General features: G+C 44.1%; 1 protein-coding gene across 11 annotated transcripts in view; it reads left to right on the top strand.

Annotated features, from left to right (window-relative positions):
- The window catches only part of rap1gapa (RAP1 GTPase activating protein a), a 475,427-nt gene that overhangs the window by 129,815 nt on the left and 321,144 nt on the right, over window positions 1-24,468 (top strand). The window lies entirely within an intron of this gene.

Genomic DNA, 24,468 nt, shown 5'->3' with positions numbered 1-24,468 from the left:
CTCTGTACTGCCTCCAATGCATTTTCATCCTTCCTTAAATAAGGAAACCAGTACTGTACACAGTACTCCAGATGTGGTCTCACCAATGCCCTGTATAGCTGAAGCATAAACTCCCTACTTTTGTATTCAATTCCCCTCCTGATAAACGATAACATTCTATCAGCTTTCCTAATTACCGTGCTGTACTAACCTTCTGCGATTCATGCACTAGGACACCCAGATCCCTCTGCAATCTCTCACCATTTAGATAATATGCTTTTTTATTCTTCCTGCCAAAGTGGACAATTTCATACTTTTCCACATTATACTCCATTTGCCAGGTCTTTGCACACTCACTTAACTTATCTATATCCCTTTGTAGCCCCCTTATGTCCTCTTCACAAGTGACTTTCCTATCTATCTTTGTGTCTTCAGCAAATTTAACAACCATACCTTCAGTCCCTTCATCTAACTCATTTATATAAATTGTAAAAGGTTGAGGCCCGAGCACAGATCCCTGTGGCACACCACTCATTACATCTTGACAACCAGAAAATGACCCATTTATGCCTACTCTCTGTTTCCTGCTAGCTAGCCAATCTTCTATCCATGCCAGTATGTTACCCCCTACATTATGAGCTTTTATTTTCTGCAATAACCTTTGATGTGGCACCTTATCAAATGCCTTCTGGAAATCTAAGTACAATACATCCACTGGTTCCCCTTTATTCACAGAACATGTAACTCCCTCAAAGAACTCTAATAAATTGGCTAAACACGATTTCCCTTTAACAAAACCATGTTGACTCTGCCTGATTACCTTGAATTTTTCTAAATGCCCTGCTGTAACGTCTTTAATAATAACTTCTAACATTTTTCCTAAGACAGATGTTAATCTAACTGGCCTGTAGTTTCCTGCTTTCTGTCTCCCTCCCTTTTTGAATAAAGGAGTTACATTCGCTATTTTCCAATCTAACGGAAGCTTCTCCGAATCTAGGGAATTTTGGAAAATTAAAACTAACGCATCAATTATCTCACTAGCCACTTCTTCTTTTAAAACCCGAGGATGAAGGCCATCAGGACCCGGGGACTTGTCAGCTTGCAGCTCCAACAATTCGTTCAGTACCACTACCCTGGTGATTTGTAATTTTCTTGAGTTCCTCTTTCCCTTCCATTTCTTGACTTACAGCTAAAACTGGGATGTTACTTATATCCTCAATAGTGAAGACCGATGCAAAATATCTGTTCAGTTCACCTGCCATCTCCTTATTATCCATCATTAATTCCCCAGACTCACTTTCTATAGGACCAATGCTTACTTTGTTAACTTTTCTTTTTAAATATCTATAGAAATTCTTACTATCTGTCTTTATTTTTTGAGCTAGCTTTCTCTCGTACTCTAATTTTACCTTCCTTATCAATCTTTTAGTCATTCTTTGCTTTTTTTATATTCTGTCCAATCTTCTGACCTGCCTCCCATTTTTGCACAATTATAGGCTTTTTCTTTAAGTTTGATATTATCTTGAACTGCTTTAGTTAACCATGGATGGTGGGTCCCACCCTTGGAATTTTTCTTTCTTGTTGAAATGTATCTATTCTGTATATTCTGAAATATCGCCTTAAATGTCTGCCACTGCATCTCTATTGACCTATCCCTTAACCCGATTTGCCAATTCACTTTAGCTAGCTCTGCTTTCATGCCCTTATTTAAGTTTGAAATAACAAAAGAAAAGAACAGTACAGCACAGGAACAGGCCATTCGGCCCTCCAAGCCTGCGCCGATCTTGATGCCTGCCTAAACTAAAACCTTCTGCACTTCCGGGGTCCGTATCCCTCTATTCCCAACCTATTCATGTATTTGTCAAGATGCCTCTTAAACGTCGCTTTCGTACCTGCTTCCACCACCTCCCCCGGCAACAAGTTCCAGGCACTCACCACCCTCTGTGTAAAGAACTTGCCTCGCACATCCCCTCTAAACGTTGCCCCTCTCACCTTATACCTATGTCCCCTAGTAACTGACTCTTCCACCCTGGGAAAAAGTTTCTGACTATCCACTCTGTCCATGCCGCTTATAACTTTGTAAACCTCTATCATGTCGCCCCTCCACCTCCATCGTTCCAGTGAAAACAATCCGAGTTTATCCAACCTCTCCTCATAGCTAATGCCCTCCAGACCAGGCAACATCCTGGTAAACCTCTTCTGTACCCTCTCCAAAGCCTCCACATCCTTCTGGTAGTGTGGCGACTAGAATTGCATGCAATATTCTAAGTGTGGCCTAACTAAAGTTCTGTACAGCTGCAGCATGACTTGCCTATTTTTATACTCTATGCCCCGACCGATGAAGGCAAGCATGCTGTATGCCTTCTTGACTACCTTATCCACCTGCGTTGCCACTTTCAGTGACCTGTGGACCTGTACGCCCAGATCGCTCTGCCTGTCAATACTCCTCAGGGTTCTGCCATTTACTGTATACTTCCCACCTGCATTAGACCTTCCAAAATGCATTACCTCACATTTGTCCGAATTAAACTCCATCTGCCATTCTCCGCCCAAGTCTCCAACCAATCTATATCCTGCTGTATCCTCTGACAATCCTCATCACTGTCCGCAACTCCACCAACCTTTGTGTCGTCTGCAAATTTACTAATCAGACCAGCTACATTTTCCTCCAAATCATTTATATATACTACAAACAGCAAAGGTCCCAGCACTGATCCCTGTGGAACACCACTAGTCACATTCCTCCATTCAGAAAAGCACCCTTCCACTGCTACCCTCTGTCTTCTATGACAGTTCTGTATCCATCTTACCAGCTCCCCTCTGATCCCATGTGACTTCACCTTTTGTACCAGTCTGCCATGAGGGACCTTGTCAAAGGCTTTACTGAAGTCCATATAGATAACATCCACTGCCCTTCCTTCATCAATCATCTTTGTCACTTCCTCAAAAAACTCAATCAAATTAATGAGACACGACCTCCCCTTCACAAAACTATGCTGCCTCTTGCTAATAAGTCCATTTGTTTCCAAATGGGAGTAAATCCTGTCCCGAAGAATCCTCTCAATAGTTTCCCTACCACTGACGTAAGGCTCACCGGCCTATAATTTCCTGGATTATCCTTGCTACCCTTCTTAAACAAAGGAATAACATTGGCTATTCTCCAGTCCTCTGGGACCTCACCTGTAGCCGATGAGGATGCAAAGATTTCTGTCAAAGCCCCAGCAATTTCTTCCCTTGCCTCCCTCAGTATTCTGGGGTAGATCTCATCAGGCCCTGGGGACCTATCTACCTTAATGCTTTGAAAGACACCCAACACCTCCTCCTTTTTGATAATGAGATGACTGAGACTATCTACACTCCCTTCCCTCGGCTCATCATCCACCAAGTCCTTCTCCTTGGTGAATACTGATGCAAAGTACTAATTTAGTACCTCGCCCATTTCCTCTGGCTCCACACATAGATTCCCTTCTCTGTCCTTGAGTGGGCCAACCCTTTCCCTGCTTACCCTCTTGCTCTTTTTATATACGTATAAAAAGCCTTGGGATTTGCCTTAATCCTGTAGTCTAGTCTAATACTAGTCTTGGAACCACTCTTCCCTCCCTCAAACTGAATGTAAAATTCAATCATATTATGATTGCTGCTACCGAGGGGCGCCTTAATTATGAGGTCATTAATTACTCCTATCTCGTTGCACAATACCGGGTCTAGTATAGTCTGCTCTCTGGTTGGTTCCAGAATGTATTGTTCCAAGAAATTATCCTGAAAACATTTTATGTACTCCTCATCTAGGCTACCTCTGCCCACCTGATTTTTCCAGTCTATATGTAGGTTAAAGTCCCCCATAATTATCGCTGTACCTTTCTGACAAGCTGCCTTTAGTTCTTCTTTTATACCCCGTCCTACTGTGTGGCTAATGTTTGGTGGCCTCTACAGTACTCCCACAAATGATTTCTTGCCTTTATGATTTCTAATCTCGACCAAACTGCTTCTACATCCTGGTCTCCCGAACTTAGGTCATCCCTCTTTATTGTGCTAATATCATCATTAATTAACAGATCTACCCCTCCACCTTTTCCTAGCTTCCTGTCTTTCCTAAATGCCATGTACCCTTCAATATTCAGGTCCCAATTTATGTCGTCCTGCAGCCCTGTCTGTTTAATGACTATCAGATCGTACTTATTTATTTCTATTTGAGCTCTCAGTTCATCTGTTTTGTTTTGAATTCTATGTGCATTCAGATACAGAGCCTTTAGTTGTGTCCTTTTATTATTTTTGTTAACTCTAGCCTTATCTGTTGATTTACTCTTAGATTTTTACGCTCTGTCCCTTCCTGTCACAGTCTGTTTATCATTTCCCATATGGGTGGCGCAATGGTTAGCACCGCAGCCTCACAGCTCCAGCGACCCGGGTTCAATTCTGGGTACTGCCTGTGTGGAGTTTGCAAGTTCTCCCTGTGTCTGCGTGGGTTTCCTCCCACATGCCAAAGACTTGCAGGTTGATAGGTAAATTGGCCATTAGCAATTGCCCCTAATATATAGGTAGGTGGTAGGGAAATATCGGGACAGGTGGGGATGTGGTGGGAATATGGGATTAGTGTAGGATTAATATAAATGGGTGGTTGATGGTCGGCACAGACTCGGTGGGCCGAAGGGCCTGTTTCAGTGCTGTATCTCTAAAGTAAAACTAAACTAATACCTTCCTCTCTTGCCCCAACGGTACAGCCACCACTTTCTCCAGTATTGGTGTCAGTGCCCCACGAACCGGAACCCACTTGTACCACACCAGTCTTTGAGCCACGCATTAATTTCCCTAATCTTATTTGCCCTATGCCAATTTGCACGTGGCTCAGGTAATAATCCAGAGATTATTACCTTTGAAGTTCTGCTTCTTAATTTGGCACCTAGTTCCTCATACTGACTATGCAGAACTTCTTTCCTTGTCCTGCTGATGTCATTGGTACCTACATGGACTACGACTGCAGAGAACAGAGTCAATCCTCCTAACTATACTGTCCCCTACTACCACTACATTCCTTTTTTTCTCCCTCCACCTGAATGATTTCCTATACCATGTTTCCATGGTCAGGTTGCTCATCCACCCTGCAGCCCCCACTCTCATCCAAACAAGCTGAAAGTACCTCAAACCTGTTAGACAATCGCAAAGCCTGAGGTTCCTGCACTCCTGCCCTCTGGATCCTCTTACCTACCTCAGCTGCAGCCACTCTCCTGTCCCTGACCACTGACCAAATCAGAAGACCCAATCTTAAGGGTGTGACCGCCTCCTGGTATAAAATGTCCAGGTAACTTTCCCCCTCCCTGATGTGTCGCAGTGTCTGCAGCTCGGACTCCAGTTCAATGACTCTGAGCCGAAGCTCTTCGAGCCGCAAACACTTACTGCAGACGTGTTTGCCCTGGATCACACTGGCATCCAGGAGCTCCTACATGCTGCAGCCGTGACACATCACCTGTCCTGCCATCCTTAATGTGTTTCAATTAACTACTTAATTATTTTATTTTATTTTCCTTTTTTATATATTTTAAGTTATCACTGGTTCCTTTACTATTTTAAACTCTAAGATTTAAGGTAGTTATGGAAAAGGACAAAGATGGACCAGACATAAAGGTACTGAATTGGGGGAAGGCCGATTTCAAGATGATAAAACAGGATCTGGCCAAAGTGGACTGGGAGCAGCTACTTGTAGGAAAGTCTACATCACATCAGTGGGAGTCATTCAAAGAGGAAATAGTGAGAGTCCAGAGCAAACATGTACCCATTGATGTGAAGGGTAGGACTAACAGGCCCAGGGAACCCTGGATGTCAGTGACGCTCAGTTTGGGTTCCGCCAGGGCCACTCAGCTCCTGACCTCATTACAGCCTTGGTTCAAACATGGACAAAAGAGCTGCACTCGAGAGGAGAGGTGAGAGTGACTGCCCTTGACATCAAGGCAGCATTTGACCGAGATGGCATCAAGGAGCCCTAGCAAAACTGAGGTCAATGGGAATCGGGGAAAACCCTCTGCTGGCTGGAGTCATACCTAGCGCAAAGGAAGATGGTTGTGGTTGTTGGAGGTCAATCATCTGAGCTCCAGGACATCACTGCAGGAGTTCCTCAGGGTAGTGTCCTAGGCCCAACCATCTTCAGCTGCTTCATCAATGACCTTCCTTCAATCATAAGGTCAGAAGTGAGGATGTTCGCTGATGATTGCACAATGTTCAGCACCATTCGTGACTCCTCAGATACTGAAGCAATCCGTTTAGAAATGCAGCAAGACCTGGACAATATCCAGGCTTGGGCTGATAAGTGGCAAGTAACATTCGCGCCTCACAAGTGCCAGGCAATGACCATCTCCAACAAGAGAGAATCTAACCATAGATAATATAATTACCATGGCTACAAGAGCAGGTCAGAGGCTAGGAATCCTGAGGTGAGTAACTCACCTCCTGACTCCCCAAAGCCTGTCCACCATCTACAAGGCACAAGTCAGGAGTGTGATGGAACACTCTCCACTTGCCTGGATGGGTGCAGCTCCAACAACACTCAAGAAGCTCGACACCATCCAGGACAAAGCAGCCCACTTGATTGGAACCCCATCTACAAACATTCACTCCCTCCACCACCGACGCACAGTGGCAGCAGTGTGTACCATCTACAAGATGCACTGCAGCAATGCACCACGGCTCCTTAGACAGCACCTTCCAAACCCGCGACCTCTACCAACTAGAAGGACAAGGGCAGCAAATACATGGGAACACCACCACCTGCAAGTTCACCTCTAAGTCACACACCATCCTGACTTGGAACTATATCGCCGTTCCTTCACTATCGCTGGGTCAAAATCCTGGAACTCCCTTCCTCACAGCACTGTGGGTCTACCTACCACAAATGGACTGCAGCGGTTCAAGAAGGCAGCTCACCACCACCTTCTCAAGGGCAATTAGGGATGGGCAATAAATGCTGGCATTGCCAGTGACTCCCACATCCCATGAATGAATTTAAAAAAAAAAAGGGATAAACAGCATTGGATCAGGAAAAAAAAGGAGGCTTAGAGCATATCCTAAGCGCTGAAAACAGCCGATGCACGAGAGGAGTATAGAAATTGTAGGGTGGCTCTTAAAAAAGTAATTAGGAGAGCAAAGAGGGGGCATGAAAAAACACTGGCGGGCAAGCTAAAGGAAAATCCCAAGGCATTTTATAAGTATATTAAGGGTAAGAAGATAACCAGGGAAAGAGTAGGGCCCATTAGGGACCAAAGTGACAATCTGTGTGTGGAGCCAGAGGACATAGGTGAGGTTTTAAATGATTACTTTTCATCTGTGTTCACTATGGAGAAGGACGATGTAGGTGTAGAGATCAGGGAGGGGGATTATGATATACGAACATATTAGCATTGAAAGGGAGGAAATATTAGCTGTTTTAGTGGGCTTAAAAGTGCATAAATCCTCAGGCCCAGATGAGATGTATCCCAGGCTGTTATGTGAGGCAAGGGAGGAGATAGCAGGGGCTTTGACACAAATTTTCAAATCCTCTCTGGTCACAGGCAAAGTACTGAATACAGCTTCCTTCACTAAGCATACAAGCAACAAATCCTGAAGCAGCAAGATCAATTTTTTTTAATTAAAAGATAAAGCCATTTCTTGACAAAACTATCCTGTCACTTTCAGCATGGAAGCATTTAAACAGAAGCTTAGGAAGCAGTAAAAACAAGCTTTTTTGTGGGAATATTCTGCCCTGAATTATAGACCTATGACCCATTTGCATGGAACTTGTATTTATTTTTTAAATTTATTTAGCGAAACAGCCCTTTGGCCCACCGAGTCTGTGCCGACCAACAACCACCCATTTATACTAACCCTACAGTAATCCCATATTCCCTACCACCTACCTACACTAGGGGCAATTTACAATGGCCAATTTACCTATCACCTGCAAGTCTTTGGCGGTGGGAGGAAACTGGAGCACCCGGCAAAAACCGTATTGCCATCTTCATTTCATGCAGAGTCAGGTGCAGACACCAGGAAACGTTGCCTGGGTTAAATTCTGGTGCAGTATTGCTTGGGCTGAATGCGGAAACCATGAACATCTATTTGTCCTTCACAATGAATCCATTTCTCAGGCATTATTGAGTGCAGGATGGCGGGAAATCTATCTTTGTATTACACGCTTCAAGAAGATGTTTGAGAATAGACAGCACTGCTGGAGAGGAAACACTGCTCACTTTGTTACTGGAACAAGTCTGCATATTACAATTGATAAAGTTCCTGCATAAAATTAAGATTTATCTCCAATTCTTTTTTGTACTGACCCAGTGTGTGCTATAAACTCAATACCAAATGAAGAGCCATCGGGGACGATTTGTATCCCATTCATGGTTCCAACCATAAATCACTCATGTGTTTAGTTACAGTTACAGAGATACAGCACTGAAACAGGCCCTTTGGCCCACCGAGTCTGTGCCGACCATCAACCAACCATTGATACTAATCCTACACTAATTCCATATTCCTACCACATCCCCACCTGTCCCTATATTTCCCTACCACCTACCTATACTAGGGGCAATTTTTATAATGGCCAATTTACCTATCAACCAGCAAGTCTTTGGCTTGTGGGAGGAAACCGGAGCACCCGGAGGAAACCCACGCAGACACAGGGAGAACTTGCAAACTCCACACAGGCAGTACCCAGAATTGAACCCGGGTCGCTGGAGCTGTGAGGCTGCGGTGCTAACCACTGCGCCGCTGTGCCGCCCATGTTTCATGTTTACACATGAAATAATGGATCAGCTCACGTATGATGAATTATACCCACAAGACTTGATCATGTATCCTCTCCCTGCTCCTTTAATTAGACACAATCACAGCTAATGTTTGCAAATGAAGCAATAAACCAGAGCATTATACCTTCAGTTAATAGTTTGAAATAATTTATTGACCCTGAACTGGACCTTCTGTATTCTGATGAAAGGTCATCGATCTGAACCATTAATTTTGTTTCTCTCTTCACAGATGCTGCCTGACCTGCTGAGTACTCCCAGCAATTTTTGTTTTTATTTCAGATTTCCAGCATCTGCAATATTTTGCTTTTCCTTCTGTAATTGTGTGTGCTTTACAACCCACTCTGATCAGCTTTGGCCTTTATACCAGTATTGAAAGGACAGGGTGGAAATCAGATCGATGAAAGCTGCAAGGCACATTTCTTTTTCCATCAGTCCATTTGCAGCATCTAGGCAATTTCAAAAACCAGCAATTAGCCCCCACTCCCAGTAACAAACTATTAACAAGTTGGAAGAGAATGGAAACCTAAACAAGCTTGAATCAAATAACAAATTTAATCATTTACAATGTGAACTTTTGTTACTTTTTGCAGCCTGGATTAATTGGTTTCTGTGAAATACTTCAGGCTGGGATATTAAAATGTAAACAAGCACAAAATGCTTCAATCAGCTGTCAGTTCCATGAACAATTCCTGGAATTATTTAACTGCTACAGCCTATAATGGTATAGTGGACATATCATGTAGCACAAAGTTACTGGCTATATGTGCTTGGGACTGTACGATGCACAACTCTATAATGACCCCAATAACTTTTTCTTCATTTGCCCCTCATTAGCTCATTGTCATCCTTTTTATTTAAAAAAAATGTCATCTATGTTTTTTCTGGCTCTGTGGTTTGTTTTCTGCAGTGCAATGGTACAATTGGGAATTTGATGACTTGAAGCCGATTATAGAAAATAAAGTGATGTGGGAGATGTGAAAGGAATGATGACTCCGTCAAGCCAAAGCTGCAGGGAATAGTGTCTCTGCTGAGTTAACCAGTTTCTGTTTCTCAAGCTGCTGGATTTAATGCCATTAAACTACCAGAGGGTGATATAAAAACAAAATGCTGGAAATGCTCAGCAGGTCTGGCAGTATCTGTGGAGACAGAAACAGAGTTACGGGCTGAATTTTATTTCAGTGGCTGGGGTCCTGGAGATGGGTCTGAAAACAGGCTGCAACCCCGCCTAGGCCATTTGTCAGACCCCTGGCTGAATTCAACGATGGGCAGGCAATTAACTGCCTGCTGTCAGGGATGCTGTCCCCTTTAAGAGCCGGCAGCTCAGCAGCCCCAGCAGCGCCACTTGGAGCAGTGGCCACTACTGGGACTGCACTCAGTCCAGAGCAGTGCTGTGACAACACCCTGAGACCAGGGTAAGTGGGGTTGGGGTTGCCGGGTCCAATCAGGCAAGTTCCGGCAAAGTAGATGGGGAAATGGTTGGTGAGGGCAAGGGGTGCTCCTGCCATGGGGGCAGCTATCGCTGTCGGGGTCCCCTCCATAGGCCATGGATTGCCCCTAAAGGAGGGCACCACACCCCACCCCGAGCCCATTCGGAGGCTGCCAAGTCTCCACACAACGGCAGGCCCCTCCAACATTAGTTAAATGGAAGCTGAGACAGGAAGCTGTCCTTAAGTGACCCTTCATTGGTCATTAAAGTGGCTCAATTGGCCTTGGGCTCCACCTTCCCCACTAGGGACAAAATAGCATGGTGGCAAGAGAATGCCAGGCATGCCAGCCGACACCTCCCCATGACACTTTGTCTGGGCCCCTCCGCCTCCCATCCCGTCTCTAAGGGCTGGATACAATTCAGCCCAGCGTTTCAGGTCAATGATCAAACATTAATTCTGTTTCTTTCACCACAGATGCTGCCAGACTCGCTGAGCATTTCCAGTATTTTCTGTTTTTATATCAGATTTCCAGCATCCACAGTATTTTTTTGCTTTTGTGCTTTTTTTTTTATCAGAGAAGGCTGATGATCAGTTCTGTTAAAAGGTTTTATGTACTTGCTTCAAAGGACAGCTGTGATTACCCAACCGAAAACAGACCTAATTAATGTATACCAGCACTAACAATTAGAAGATTATCAAGAACTTTCATGGCAATGTGATATTAATTTACAATGATCTATAAAAACTGCTCTCCAGGATGCTGCTGTTTTCAGTTAGGTTTTTAGTGATGATATTTGCCTCTTTTTTTTTAATATTTGGGTTGAATTTGGACAGAATTTGGTTTTGTTCTTGTGTGTGTCCACATAGGAATGGTAATTAATGCTGCTGTGACACGTAGTTATGGGATGTATAGTGGCATGCAGTTTCATTCCTTCAATGCTAATATTCAATTGATTTTGAGTAAGTTGAGTGCATTGCAAGATGTTCAGTGTTAAACTGTTTTCCACAGCTGCATACGTGTTTGAGTTTTATTTACGTGGCCTCTTCACAGATTATAATATTGCCAATGCAATTTGGGTAATTGCGATTCTACAACTGATTAAAGTGTGATTAGACAAATGTGTGAAGTGCACATGGAATGTTATTATTAACACATGCAGTGGTAAAGCTGTTAAACACTCTGGCTACAAAAGTCTGTAGTATTTAAGACTACATTATGTAATTATATGTGTGTCTGGCAGAAGGAGCTAGGTATGGTGAGAATGCTGTTACTCATTGGGTAAGCTCTTACCTAAAATCTATGTGTGTGCAGCAAATTAGAAAAAGTAATGTTCAAATAAAGATCTACTCAGTGGCCTGGTAAAATGAATGGTTACTTTGTAATTTCATTCAGAACCAAGTTCCACTTACAAGAGTGTCTTCATAGAAAAACAGGCTTGAAAGAAAGCAGCACTAGCTGAATGGAAACCCTGAACTGAGCCAGTTGTGATACATTTGCCAAATAGCTGACTTTGGCCCAATTTGGGCCACCTGGGTTTATACCTTTTTTAAAATGACATGAATTGACAGACCAAGCATCGCATTGCAGATGTGAAGTCAGTGTCCCATTTAAGTCGTTTTCTTTGATTTTTTTTTCGTCTGTGGTTCTTTTGTATATGTTCCTACTTAGTAGTCTGGACGGGAAGATGTTTCATCTCTGCCTCATGGCAATTTGGGAAGCTTTACACTAGCTTGCATTATCAGGCTTCATCGTTGAAAGCCTTGTTTTAGTGCATCTGAAACAATAAGTAACCATAGTTAGACAGCGGGATTCAATGACCAAGCAACATGGAGGCTAATGGATACAAATATTTATCCATAATCCAATTATCTGTAGGAAAAACTATCATTTAAGCAAAGAAACTTTCTTAATCTACTAACTATTGATGAGAGAGAACTGAACTGGCCTTTTTTAAGCTAGTGAGTGGTTAATGTTTTCCGAAGGGCCCTAAGATAAAAGATTCGCTTTGATAAGTAAATGCATTTCCTGATGTGATACTGAGGCATATAGACAGGAAGGCCTCTCGTTCAATTCTCAGTTAGTATTAAGTTTGCTGAGCTCCAGCAGGTGAGGTGAGGAAGCGGATTTCACCACTTCTGAGCTAGTGAGGGGCGAAAAATTGCTTTCCAACAATTCCTGCTGGAAGTATACACCAGTGGACATTTGTGAGACAAAGACTGTTCACTTATATTTCACACCACAGTTGAATACCCTCTCAACACCCCCTCACACATGAGGGCTGTCAGCACTCAAGAAGCAATAGGCCAGCACAAGTCTGTCTTCAAGAGAGGACAGAGGAATTTTGTTTTTTTTAAGCTGAATAATAACCGGAAAGGAAATGTGTGATTGGATAATGTATGTGGAATGATTGAAAGTATTTGTTTTTGTAAGTTTCAATCAATATCTTTATTTTCCAGTAACAGATTTTAAGGATTTGTTGGCAAGGTTGATTTTAATGTGACAAAATTGCATAAAGTGGACTACCTGGAAATCCCAGCAAACGTTTCTTCTTGATTACTATGGTTTACTTACGTTTGGACATGGTCAATTAGAACTTTGAATTGCGATGCATGAACTTAAAACAAAATCATGAGCAGCTCAAAATAACCACCTTAATTTATTCCATAATTCAGTTCTTATCAGGGAAGGCTATTGAAGTAGACTGTGTAAATGTGTTTGAGACAACTTCAGTAGTATAATAGTTTATATAGAATAACAGCATTTGTATAATATTAGTATAATAGTATAATTTGTATAATATGTCACAGAATCGTTACAGTGCTGAAAGAGGCCATTCGGCCCATTTGGGGGATTAGCAGCAAAATCAGACGGCTTAATGAACTGAAGTATGCCAGTTCATTTTCAGCTTGTAGAAAGAGTTGAGAAGCACTGTAAAATTGAGTTGATTTTCCAATTAAGTTGCAGAATTTGAACAGCTTGTAATAAGTAGTCACTAAAGTAGTTTGGAACTAATTTGTTATGACAGGCGAGGCATGCTTAGGCCAAATAAGGGGCAGGAAATTAATATAATCAGATCGCCTTCAGGTAGGAACTGTGGGAATCAGTTTAATTACTACCATGATAATTGCTGAAGCATTTCATTTGCTACCATTCACTTTTAATTACAAGGTCGAGCAAACTGTGCTTTGAAACTTGTCCTTGCAAGAGTAAGTGCAAGGGGGTGTAGGAGGGATGGGGGGGGGGGGGGTGTAAGGGTGGGTGGTGAGGGGCAGGGGGGTGTGGGGGGGGTTGGTGATGGGGGTGGGGATGGGGGGTGTAGGGGGGTGGGGATGGGGAAGTATAGGGGGGCATAGAATGTAGTTTATAAACATTCAAATTTTCTTTTCTGGTATGTACAACTGGATAACAATTTCCATAAGCAGCCTAAGGTCTATAAATGTTTGGGTGCACAGGCTGTGAAAATCGGCTCTGTCTTGTTTTGATTTCAGACTGAGCTGTGATTGAGATGCTGATTGAAAATGGTCGCTTTTAACAAAAACTGTGACACTGCTTATCCTCCCCCGCCTCCCCTCCCCCCCCGCCTATCCTCCCCCGCCTCGCCTTCCCCGCCTTCCCTCCCCTTACCATACACAGGCCTTAAAAATCCAGGCTTCATATCACCTGACCACCATTTCCAGATTTATCTCGCCTTCTCTCCTCTTTTTAACCTTGATGTTGTCCTTCACTGTGTACCTTGTCCCTTCATTTAGTTTCTCAAATTTAAGAGAAAACATTAATGGCTATGTTTCATTTCATGTTTAATTTCAAAAACTTTTATTCTTGGGAAGACCCTTCATTCTATTCTTTCTCAATTTAAATCAAAGAATCTTGTGTCCTGAGCTGTGATTCAGCCTTCAGTTAACATGAATAAATGGTCCTGCCCTTCGAAAGATACTGCGCTCTGAAAAGCCACTTAAGGGAAGTTAATCTCTTTTTGCCTGTGTTAACCCAAGCACCCAGGACTGTTGTAGGTATTGATTGAAGCGCATGAAAGAGCCAACCATAATTGTTCTCACCCAAAGTGCTAAAATTGAAATGCATTTTCACTTTCAAATAAATAGCTTACTGGATCCTGAAGTCAGTGGAATGTGTGAGTTGAATGATTCCCTTGTATCATTCAGCTTTTGTCTGAGCTGCAGGAAACTGGGTGTTAGTGTAAAAATAGCATAGGTTGCTCTGAGCTGTTAGACATTCTTAAACAATACAAAGCTAGGTGGGTATGTAAGCTGTGAGAAGTCAGAGAGTCATTAAAGCACGGAAGGAGGTTATTCAGCCCATCGAGTCCATGCCGGCTCCCTGTAGAGCAATCCAGTCAGTGTCATTCCCCCATCCATGTAACCCTGCAAGTTTATTTCCTTCAAATGCCCATCCAATTTCCTTTTGAAATCATCTCCACTTCCACCCCCTTGTGGGCAGTGGGTTCCAGGTCATTACCACTCGTCGCATTTAAAAGAAATTCCTTACAAACCCCCCAGCATCTCTTGTATAAAACCTTAAATCTGTGTCCCCTAGTCCTTGTACCATCAGTTAATGGGAACAGTTTTCCTTTTGTCTACCTTATTTAAACCTGTCATAATCTTGTACACCTCTATCATATCTCCCTCAAACTCCTTTGCTTCAAGGAGAACAACCCCAGCTTCACCAACCTAACCTTGTAGTTAAAATCCTGTTACGACCAGTTGAGGAGGGGGTCACAGGCTCACCCACCCCCCCCCCCCCCCCCACAGCCCTTCCTCATATTTGACTGCATGAGGGTTTATTCCTTTTTAAACAGTGGTTGTGCTTACTACTTCAGCGAATGTTTTACCATTCTCCTTTAGTGTGATCGTGAAAGAACCAATCGGACAGGTTTACGTAAAGAAGAAAGAGATGAGTTTATTATACTTAACAATCTAAACCCAATCTAAATAAAATAATTTTAAAAATGCGCTACGCATTCATGCACCCATTCACACAAGAATCGCACACACACAAATAGATTAGAGTCCAGAATAAATGGAAATTAAATATACAGTCTGTGAAGTTGAATGATTTGGTGGTCTTCTGGCTGAAGTTGTATTCTTTAAGTCTTTGGCTGGTCAAAGTGCACTTAATGGCTGACCCACTTGGCTCAGGGCTTTCTGAGAGGAAGACTTCTAGGTGGCTCTCTTCCCCTTCTCTCTGTCTGCAGCAATCCACAGGCTTGGAGGGTCCACTGTCGTAGACTGTTTTCAAACTTGTGGTGTTATCTGGAGAGTGAGAGGGAGAGGGAGGAAGGCACACACAGCCTTTCTGCTGCTGCACAGTCTGAGTTACTGGCTTGACTGTTTTTGTTCAAGGAAACTCTCAGCTTTCACAGAGCTGGACAGACGGCCACATGACTGCCTCAGTGTATTCTCTGGAACCTTCTAATGAGATTCAAGCTTCGGAATTGGTTCCCCAGGCCCCAGGATGCCAATTTTTACACTTGGAGGGGGTTTGCTCTTTCAAAGTCAAGGTCTTATGATTGCCTTGAATGCCATGCTAATGAAGCAATCTTAGGGAATTCAATCACTTAGAGCAAGCTATTGTTCTGGGTCCATGCTCCTCAGACCTCTGTCTCCGGTTGGAGGCCTTGGGATGTGAAAAGGTGTTTCAGGTGCAAATTGTGGTGACCATTTTAGCTGCTAGTTTTTAAAAAGTTAACTGTAGGATTTTTTCCATTAAAAGTTGAATGTAAGTTTCCAACCGATGAATTAACCCTTATTTGGTATATCGTTTCTCTTGATCTCCCTCATAAGAACATAAGAAGTAGGAGCAGGAGTAGGCAATTCAGCCCTGTGGGCACATTCCACCATTCAATGAGATCATGGCTGATCTACTTTAACGCCATTTTCCTGCACTAGCTCCGTAACCCTTGATATTCTTAATATATAGAAATCTATTGATCTCAGTCTTGAACATCTTCAACAATTAAGCCTCCACAGCCCTCTAGAGCAGGGAATTCCAAAGATTCATCACCCTCTGAATGAAGGAATTCCTCCTCCTCTCAGTCCTAAATGGCCTATCCCTTATTCCGAGACTGTGTCCCCGGATTCTAGACTCCCCAGTCAGGGGAAACATCCTTCCTGCATCACCCTATCCAGCCCTGTAAGAATTTTGTATGTTTGAATGAGGTAACCTTTCTTCTTAACTCCAGAGAATAAATGCCCAGTCTATTCAATCTTTCCTTATAAGACAATCCCACCATCCCAATAATTAGTCTGGTGAACCTTTGTTACACTCCCTCTATGGCAAATATATCTTTCCTTAGGTAAGGAAACCAAAACTGCACAGAATATTCCAGGTGTAGTCTCACCAAGACTCTATATAATTACAATAAGACATCTTTATTCCTATACTCAAATTCTCTTGTAATGAAGGCCAACATACCATTTGCCTTCTTAATTGCTTGCTGTACCTGCATGTTAGCTTTCAGTGACATCCCTGGAACCATTCTGGGAAATCTCCTCTGCACCCTCTCTCGGGCCCTCACATTTTTCCTAAAGTGTGGTGACCAGAACTGGATGCAATACTCTAGTTGTGGCCCAACCAGAGCTTGATAGAAGTTCAGCATAACTTCCCTGCTTTTGTACTCAGTGCCTCTATTTATGAAGCCCAAGATCCCATATTCTTTGCTAACCACTCTCTCAATATGCCCTGCCACCTTTAAAGATCTATGCACATGAACCGTCAGGTCCCTCTGTCCTTGCACACTCATTTTAGAACTGTGCCATTAAGTCTATGTTGCCTCTCCCTAGCCCTTCCACCAAAATGGACAAAGGAGGGTACAAAGGCTGCAAAGAGATGGACAGGTTAAGAGTGGTCAACAAGGTGGCAGGTGGAGTATAATGTGGGGAAGTGTGAGGTTATTCACTTTAGTAGTAAGAATAGAAAAGCAGAGTATTTTTTAAAAGGCGTGAAACTTTTAAATGTTGATGTTCAGAGGGACTTGGGTGTACTTGTACAAGGAACACTGAAAGTTAGCATGCAGGTACAGCAAGCAATTAGTAAGGCAAATGGCATGTTGGCCCAAGACGATTGGAGTAAGAATAAGGAAATCTTACTATAATTGTACAGGGGTTTGTTGAGACCACACCTAGGTACTGTGTGCATTTTTGGTTTCCATATTTAAGGAAGGATATACTTGCCTTGGAGGCTGTACAGTGGAGGTTCACTAGATTGGTTCAAGGGATGAGAGGCTGAGTAAATTGGGCCTATACCCTTTTTTTATTTATATTATTAATTTCATGGGATATGAGCATCGCTGGCTATGCCAGCATTTATTGCCCATCCCTAATTGCCCTTGAGAAGGTGGTGGTGAGCTGCCTTCTTGAACCGCTGCAGTCCATGTGGGGTAGGTACACCCACAGTGCTGTTAGGAAGGGAGTTCCAGGATTTTGACTCTGTAGTTAAGACGAATGAGAGCTGATCTCATTGAAAAATACAAGATTCTGAAGGGGCTTGACAGGGTAGACACTGAAAGGTTGTTTCTGCTGGCTGGGGAATTTAGAACTCTGGGGCACAGTCTCAGGATAAGGGGTTGATCATTTGGGTCTGAGATGGAGAAATTGCTTCACTCAAAGGGCTGTGAATCTTTGGAATTCTCTTCCACAGAATGTTGTGGATGCTCCATCGTTGAATATATTTAAGGCTGAGACACAGATTTTTGGTTTCTCAGGGAATTGAAGCATATTGGGACCAGGCGGGAAAATGGATTTAAAGCCGAAGATCAGTCATGATCGTATTGCATGGCGGAGCAGGCTCAAGGGGCAATATGGTCTACTCCTGCTCCTATTTCTTATATTCTTATGTTCTTAAGACCTAGTCAAATCAGAGGTAATGCAGAAGCAAATCTCTGACTATTAGCAAGTCTGATAATTACGATATTTCTGGAAGCTGAAGGCTTCAGACAATGAAGAGGATCCTGATGATTTATTAACAGACATGTCACTGCTGAAGGAGTTTCAAGGGGAACCTGCAAAGGAAATGTCTTCCAGAAGTTCAGTCCTCAGGATGGAGCAGACTGTGATTAATATACCATCAGACAATGCCGCCATCTTATCCGAAAGTTGCTCAATGGCTGGCTTTATGGAGATCTGCATGACTGCATCCCAAGGGGATAAGGTCAAGAAATAAAGCAATCTCATCTGTATAGTCATTAAATTAACTCAAGAGAATATTTGAAACCTTTGAGTACCATGATATTGCAAAATCTTTTGCTGTGTACTTGATCTGTAAAAGCTGGTTAATACAATATTGCAGTATATGCAAAAATATCTAGCTTCTGATGTAATGTGACAAAGTTTTCTATTTCACACCCTGGGACTCTAGATTGGGGAGATGAAGTGATGGGTGCAAAGTCCTTGTACCTGTGCTTGCCTCTGTTGGATATATCAGCATGAGAAACTGTATCCCGTCACTCAGTTGTGTCCTTAAGGATTCAAGTCATGTTTTCACATCTTCCTCAGACACACTGGGCTGGATTTTACCAGCCCTGTGACGTCGGGGGTCGTGGCAGGGGGATGGGGCCCCCGGAAGATTCTTCCAAGAGAGACCCGCCTTGACCCCCGATGCTGAGAAGGTCCCGCCACATTTTATTGGCGGCGAGGCCTTGGTGCAGCAAGCCCCACCCCCCCACAACCACATAGTGGATGAGCCTTCATTTGCATAATAAAATTATTGCAAATACATGTTAATTAACTTACCTGGACCGAGCAGCCATCCCACGTCGATATTCCAGCCAATGTCTGGAAGTCCTGCGCTTTCGGATCCCCGTTTGGGGATCCGAGGTAAGACGCTGGTGGGGAGGGAGGAGGAGTGTAATTCTTAGAGCGGGGTGGGGGGAAGATCGGGATCTGCATAAAAGTGTTTTGGGGGGGCAATATCAAATTAATGAATCGATTCTTCCTTGGGGGTGTGGATGAGGGGAGTGAAAGTGTAATTGCATGTGTAATTCCATGTGTAATTGCACTTTTCCACATTCTTCGACTTTAAAAATGCAAATGCGCCTAAAGGGCTTGAAGCCCTTTAAAAACGGTGCCTACACGGTGGTGCCGGACACCATTGCCGGGTACAGAGTGGCCGCCCGCTCTACATCATCGGGACGGCCGCTCCACACCCTCCATTTAAATGAGCCCCCATACGAAATATCGCAGAGGCTCAGCAACGCACAAGTCGCGCATGCACCGTGCCTTCTACAAAGCTCGCCACCGAGAAAGGCGGCAAGCTGATAAAATTCAGTCCACTGGGTGGTGTTTCAGGATAGGGACCTTCTTCCCCGAATACAAAGCCTTGGGTCTTGTTCCTATTCCTGGATGAAGATGTAAGCAAAATTATCTGGCAATATAAAAGGGACTATAACTGCCCAGTGGATATTGTTTTTAATCTTCATATTAATACTGTAGCTTACTCAATTCAGTTGCTCTAATATCAAAGGGTAATACATGGTCCATAGTCATTGAGTGCAGTGACAGCCTTCCCCTCCTGACCTCCTTGATTGAAGTGTCAAATTAGACAATAAGGTGAACCGTTTTTTAAATCAGAAAATAGCAAATATATTAATGCAAGACATTCTACTTGGTGAACATTTGGCGTTACTTTGAACTTAGCTTGTAGCAGAGCTACACTGACAATATGCCTCTCCTTTTATAGTGTAAAACTTTTATTCACCAAGACCCGTGTCTTTGGAATCTGGTGAGTCAACAAATAAAATTCTCCAATTTCAAGACATTTATTTCACCACAATAGATTAAAAGTACAGAATGCCTGTATTAGTAAGGCACTCTGTGTGGTTATAGTTTTGACTATCACTTGGAGGATATTCATTACCTTCTGTGACAAGTGTAATGAGCTTTTTTGTTTTAAGTGCCTGACGATCTGTTGCCAGAAGAGAGTCAAAGTGTCTTTCATTCTGTACAAGAGAGTCACAGGTCATTAACTGCCCATTTATTCAGCCAGTGCCAGTTTGACACATGCTTTTGAACAGTAGCAAGCTGGCAACATGGAGTTATACTGCCAGCTGTACACTGCTTTGTTTTTGGCTCCTTACTGATATTAAAAATGCAAAGCCTCCATCATGTTCTTTCTGAAATTTGAGACAAACAGCTTCACAGGAGTTAGTTATAATTTTTCTTCTTTTGGGCCTCCTTATCTCGAGAGACAATGGATACGCGCCTGGAGGTGGTCAGTGGTTTGTGAAGCAGCGCCTGGAGTGGCTATAAAGGCCAATTCTGGAGTGACAGGCTCTTCCACAGGTGCTGCAGAGAAATTTGTTTGTTGGGGCTGTTGCACAGTTGGCTCTCCCCTTGCGCCTCTGTCTTTTTTCCTGCCAACTACTAAGTCTCTTCGACTCGCCACAATTTAGCCCTGTCTTTATGGCTGCCCGCCAGCTCTGGCGAATGCTGGCAACTGACTCCCACGACTTGTGATCAATGTCACACGATTTCATGTCGCGTTTGCAGACGTCTTTATAACGGAGACATGGACGGCCGGTGGGTCTGATACCAGTGGCGAGCTCGCTGTACAATGTGTCTTTGGGGATCCTGCCATCTTCCATGCGGCTCACATGGCCAAGCCATCTCAAGCGCCGCTGACTCAGTAGTGTGTATAAGCTGGGGGTGTTGGCCGCTTCAAGGACTTCTGTGTTGGAGATATAATCCTGCCACCTGATGCCAAGTATTCTCCGAAGGCAGCGAAGATGGAATGAATTGAGACGTCGCTCTTGGCTGGCATACGTTGTCCAGGCCTCGCTGCCGTAGAGCAAGGTACTGAGGACACAGGCCTGATACACTCGGACTTTTGTGTTCCGTGTCAGTGCGCCATTTTCCCACACTCTCTTGGCCAGTCTGAACATAGCAGTGGAAGCCTTACCCATGCGCTTGTTGATTTCTGCATCTAGAGACAGGTTACTGGTGATAGTTGAGCCTAGGTAGGTGAACTCTTGAACCACTTCCAGAGCGTGGTCGCCAATATTGATGGATGGAGCATTTCTGACATCCTGCCCCATGATGTTCGTTTTCTTGAGGCTGATGGTTAGGCCAAATTCATTGCAGGCAGACGCAAACCTGTCGATGAGACTCTGCAGGCATTCTTCAGTGTGAGATGTTAAAGCAGCATCGTCAGCAAAGAGGAGTTCTCTGATGAGGACTTTCCGTACTTTGGACTTCGCTCTTAGACGGGCAAGGTTGAACAACCTGCCCCCTGATCTTGTGTGGAGGAAAATTCCTTCTTCAGAGGATTTGAACGCATGTGAAAGCAGCAGGGAGAAGAAAATCCCAAAAAGTGTGGGTGCGAGAACACAGCCCTGTTTCACACCACTCAGGATAGGAAAGGGCTCTGATGAGGAGCCACCATGTTGAATTGTGCCTTTCATATTGTCATGGAATGAGGTGATGATACTTAGTAGCTTTGGTGGACATCCGATCTTTTCTAGTAGTATGAAGAGACCACGTCTGCTGACGAGGTCAAAGGCTTTGGTGAGATCAATGAAAGCAATGTAGAGGGGCATCTGTTGTTCACGGCATTTCTCCTGTATCTGACGAAGGGAGAACAGCATGTCAATAGTCGATCTCTCTGCACGAAAGCCACACTGTGCCTCAGGGTAGACGCGCTCGGCCAGCTTCTGGAGCCTGTTCAGAGCGACTCGAGCAAAGACTTTCCCCACTATGCTGAGCAGGGAGATTCCACGGTAGTTGTTGCAGTCACCGCGGTCACCTTTGTTTTTATAGAGGGTGATGATGTTGGCATCGCGCATGTCCTGGGGTACTGCTCCCTCGTCCCAGCACAGGCATAGCAGTTCATGTAGTGCTGAGAGTATAGCAGGCTTGGCACTCTTGATTATTTCAGGGGTAATGCTGTCCTTCCCAGGGGCTTTTCCGCTGGCTAGGGAATCAATGGCATCACTGAGTTCCGATTTGGTTGGCTGTATGTCCAGCTCATCCATGACTGGTAGAGGCTGGGCTGCATTGAGGGCAGTCTCAGTGACAGCATTCTCCCTGGAGTACAGTTCTAGGTAGTGCTCAACCCAGCGGTCCATCTGTTTGCGTTGGTCAGTGATTATGTCCCCCGATTTAGATTTGAGGGGGGTGATCTTCTTGATGGTTGGCCCAAGAGCTCTCTTCATGCCATCATACATTCCTCTGATGTTTCCGGTGTCTGAGGCCAGCTGAATATGACTGCATAGGTGTTGCCAGTAGTCGTTTGCGCAACGCCTAGCTGTTCTTTGTGCAGTACTTCTGGCTGCTTTAAGTGCTGCGGATGTTAAATCGCTGGGGGCTTTCTTGTAGTTCAAAAGTGCAATGCGCTTAGCGGCTATGACAGGTTCCAGCTCTTCATTATGAGATTGAAACCAGTCTGCATTTCTCTTCGCACTTTTGCCGTAGGTGGTCAAAGCTGACTCATAGATGGCGTCTCTGATGTGGGCCCACTTGGTCTCAGCATCCCCTGTGGGAGTGTTTTGAAGGGCTGTTACAAGTGAATTTAGAAATTTTTGTAACAGCTGTGGGTGAGAAATTCTGCTCGTGTTGATGCGCGGGTGGCCCTTCTGCTTGGAATGATGCAACTTCTTTGGTCTGAGTCTAACCTTGCTGCACACCAGGGAGTGGTCGGTGTCGCAGTCCGCACTGTGGAAGCTGCGTGTGATTTGAACACTGTTTAAGGCGGCTAGCCTTGTGACAATGAGGTCTAGCTGGTGCCAACGACGTGATCTTGGGTGCCTCCATGAAACCTGGTGACAGGGTTTAGTGTGAAAGAACGAGTTGGTGATGCAGAGGTTATGATAGGTACACAACTCAAGCAGTCTCTGCCCGTTCTCATTCATCCTTCCAACGCCATAGCGCCCAAGGCAGGAGGGCCATGAGTCATGGTCGGCCCCAACCCTGGCATTAAAGTCCCCCAGCAGGAATAGGTGTTCGGTGTTGGGGATGCTGCTAATGATGTTATGGAGTTGTTCATAGAACTGGTCTTTAGCTTCAGGTGCGGAACAGAGTGTTGGAGCATAGATGCTGAGTAGGTGTACTGGACCAGAGGTGGTGAGCAGTCGGATGGACAGTATGCGTTCCGAGCCATTTGAGGGAGGCTCTATCATGCTGAGCAAGGAGTTTCTGATGGCGAAGCCCACTCCATGCTGTCTTGGTTCTTCAGGATCCCTGCCCTGCCAGAAGAAGGTGTAGTCTTGCTCTGCTAGAGAGCCACTCGCGGGGAGGCGAGTCTCCTGAAGTGCTGCAATGTCCACATTGAGTCTACTGAGCTCGTTGTTAATGATGACGGTCTTCCGAGAATCGTTGATTTGTGTAAGGTCTTCCGACAGGCCAGGACACATAGTTCTGACGTTCCAGCTTGCAAAGCGAAGGGCTGGTACCTTCTTTCCTTTTTTCATGTTGTTTGGTGCGGTGTATCAGTCCACCTTTCGGGCAATGACCCTGAGCTCCAAGCACCCATTGAAGCAGGCAGTTTGACACATGCTTTCGAACAGTAGCAAGCTGGCAACATGGAGTTATACTGCCAGCTGTACACTGCTTTGTTTTTGGCTCCTTACTGATATTAAAAATGCAAAGCCTCCATCATGTTCTTTCTGAAATTTGAGACAAACAGCTTCACAGGAGTTAGTTATAATGTAGCCACCTAAACTATCTCTTCTCAAGGTGATGACAGATTACAGCTTCACTTCCCAGTTATAGTGTCAATTTTCCACTGATGTGACCTAAAAATGCAATGGAATTAGAATTAAAAACTAGTAGCACTGGCCCATAAGGTTCACTGTTCAACTGTGTCGAGGCTGATTTTGGACACTAAATATATTGGTTTATAAGCAACAGCAGACTGGTGTAGAGCTTAAACCCCAGCACTGACTGCTACCTCCTTGACCAAGCTTTTAGTCATCTGCCCTAATCTCTCCTTATGTAGCTCGGTGTCTAATTTTGCGTTAGAATGCTCCTGCGAATCACCTTGGGGTGTTTTATTACAGTAAAGGCATAACATAAATATGTTGTTGGGCAGAATGATCTGTCTCTGTGCTCTATATTCTGTGTAACAAACAGTGTTTAGGAGTATTTCACATAAAGTAAATCTCTCAAGACATATTAGTCCCATTGGATTCTTTTATACAGCTCACTTTTGAATTAATTGGTAACACCGAGCCAGCAATGGGCCATGGGGGAGCTGTTTTACATCGGAGGAAATACTCACTCACTCACTCACTTGAACTGGTGTGCCAGTGTCCCGAATATCCAGATGGAAGAAAAAAAGT

This window comes from Heterodontus francisci, chromosome 37, assembly GCF_036365525.1.
Source record: "Heterodontus francisci isolate sHetFra1 chromosome 37, sHetFra1.hap1, whole genome shotgun sequence".
Lineage (NCBI taxonomy): Eukaryota > Metazoa > Chordata > Chondrichthyes > Heterodontiformes > Heterodontidae > Heterodontus > Heterodontus francisci.
Note: the sequence above shows the minus strand (reverse complement) of the source record. Positions and strands in the feature narration are given on the sequence as shown.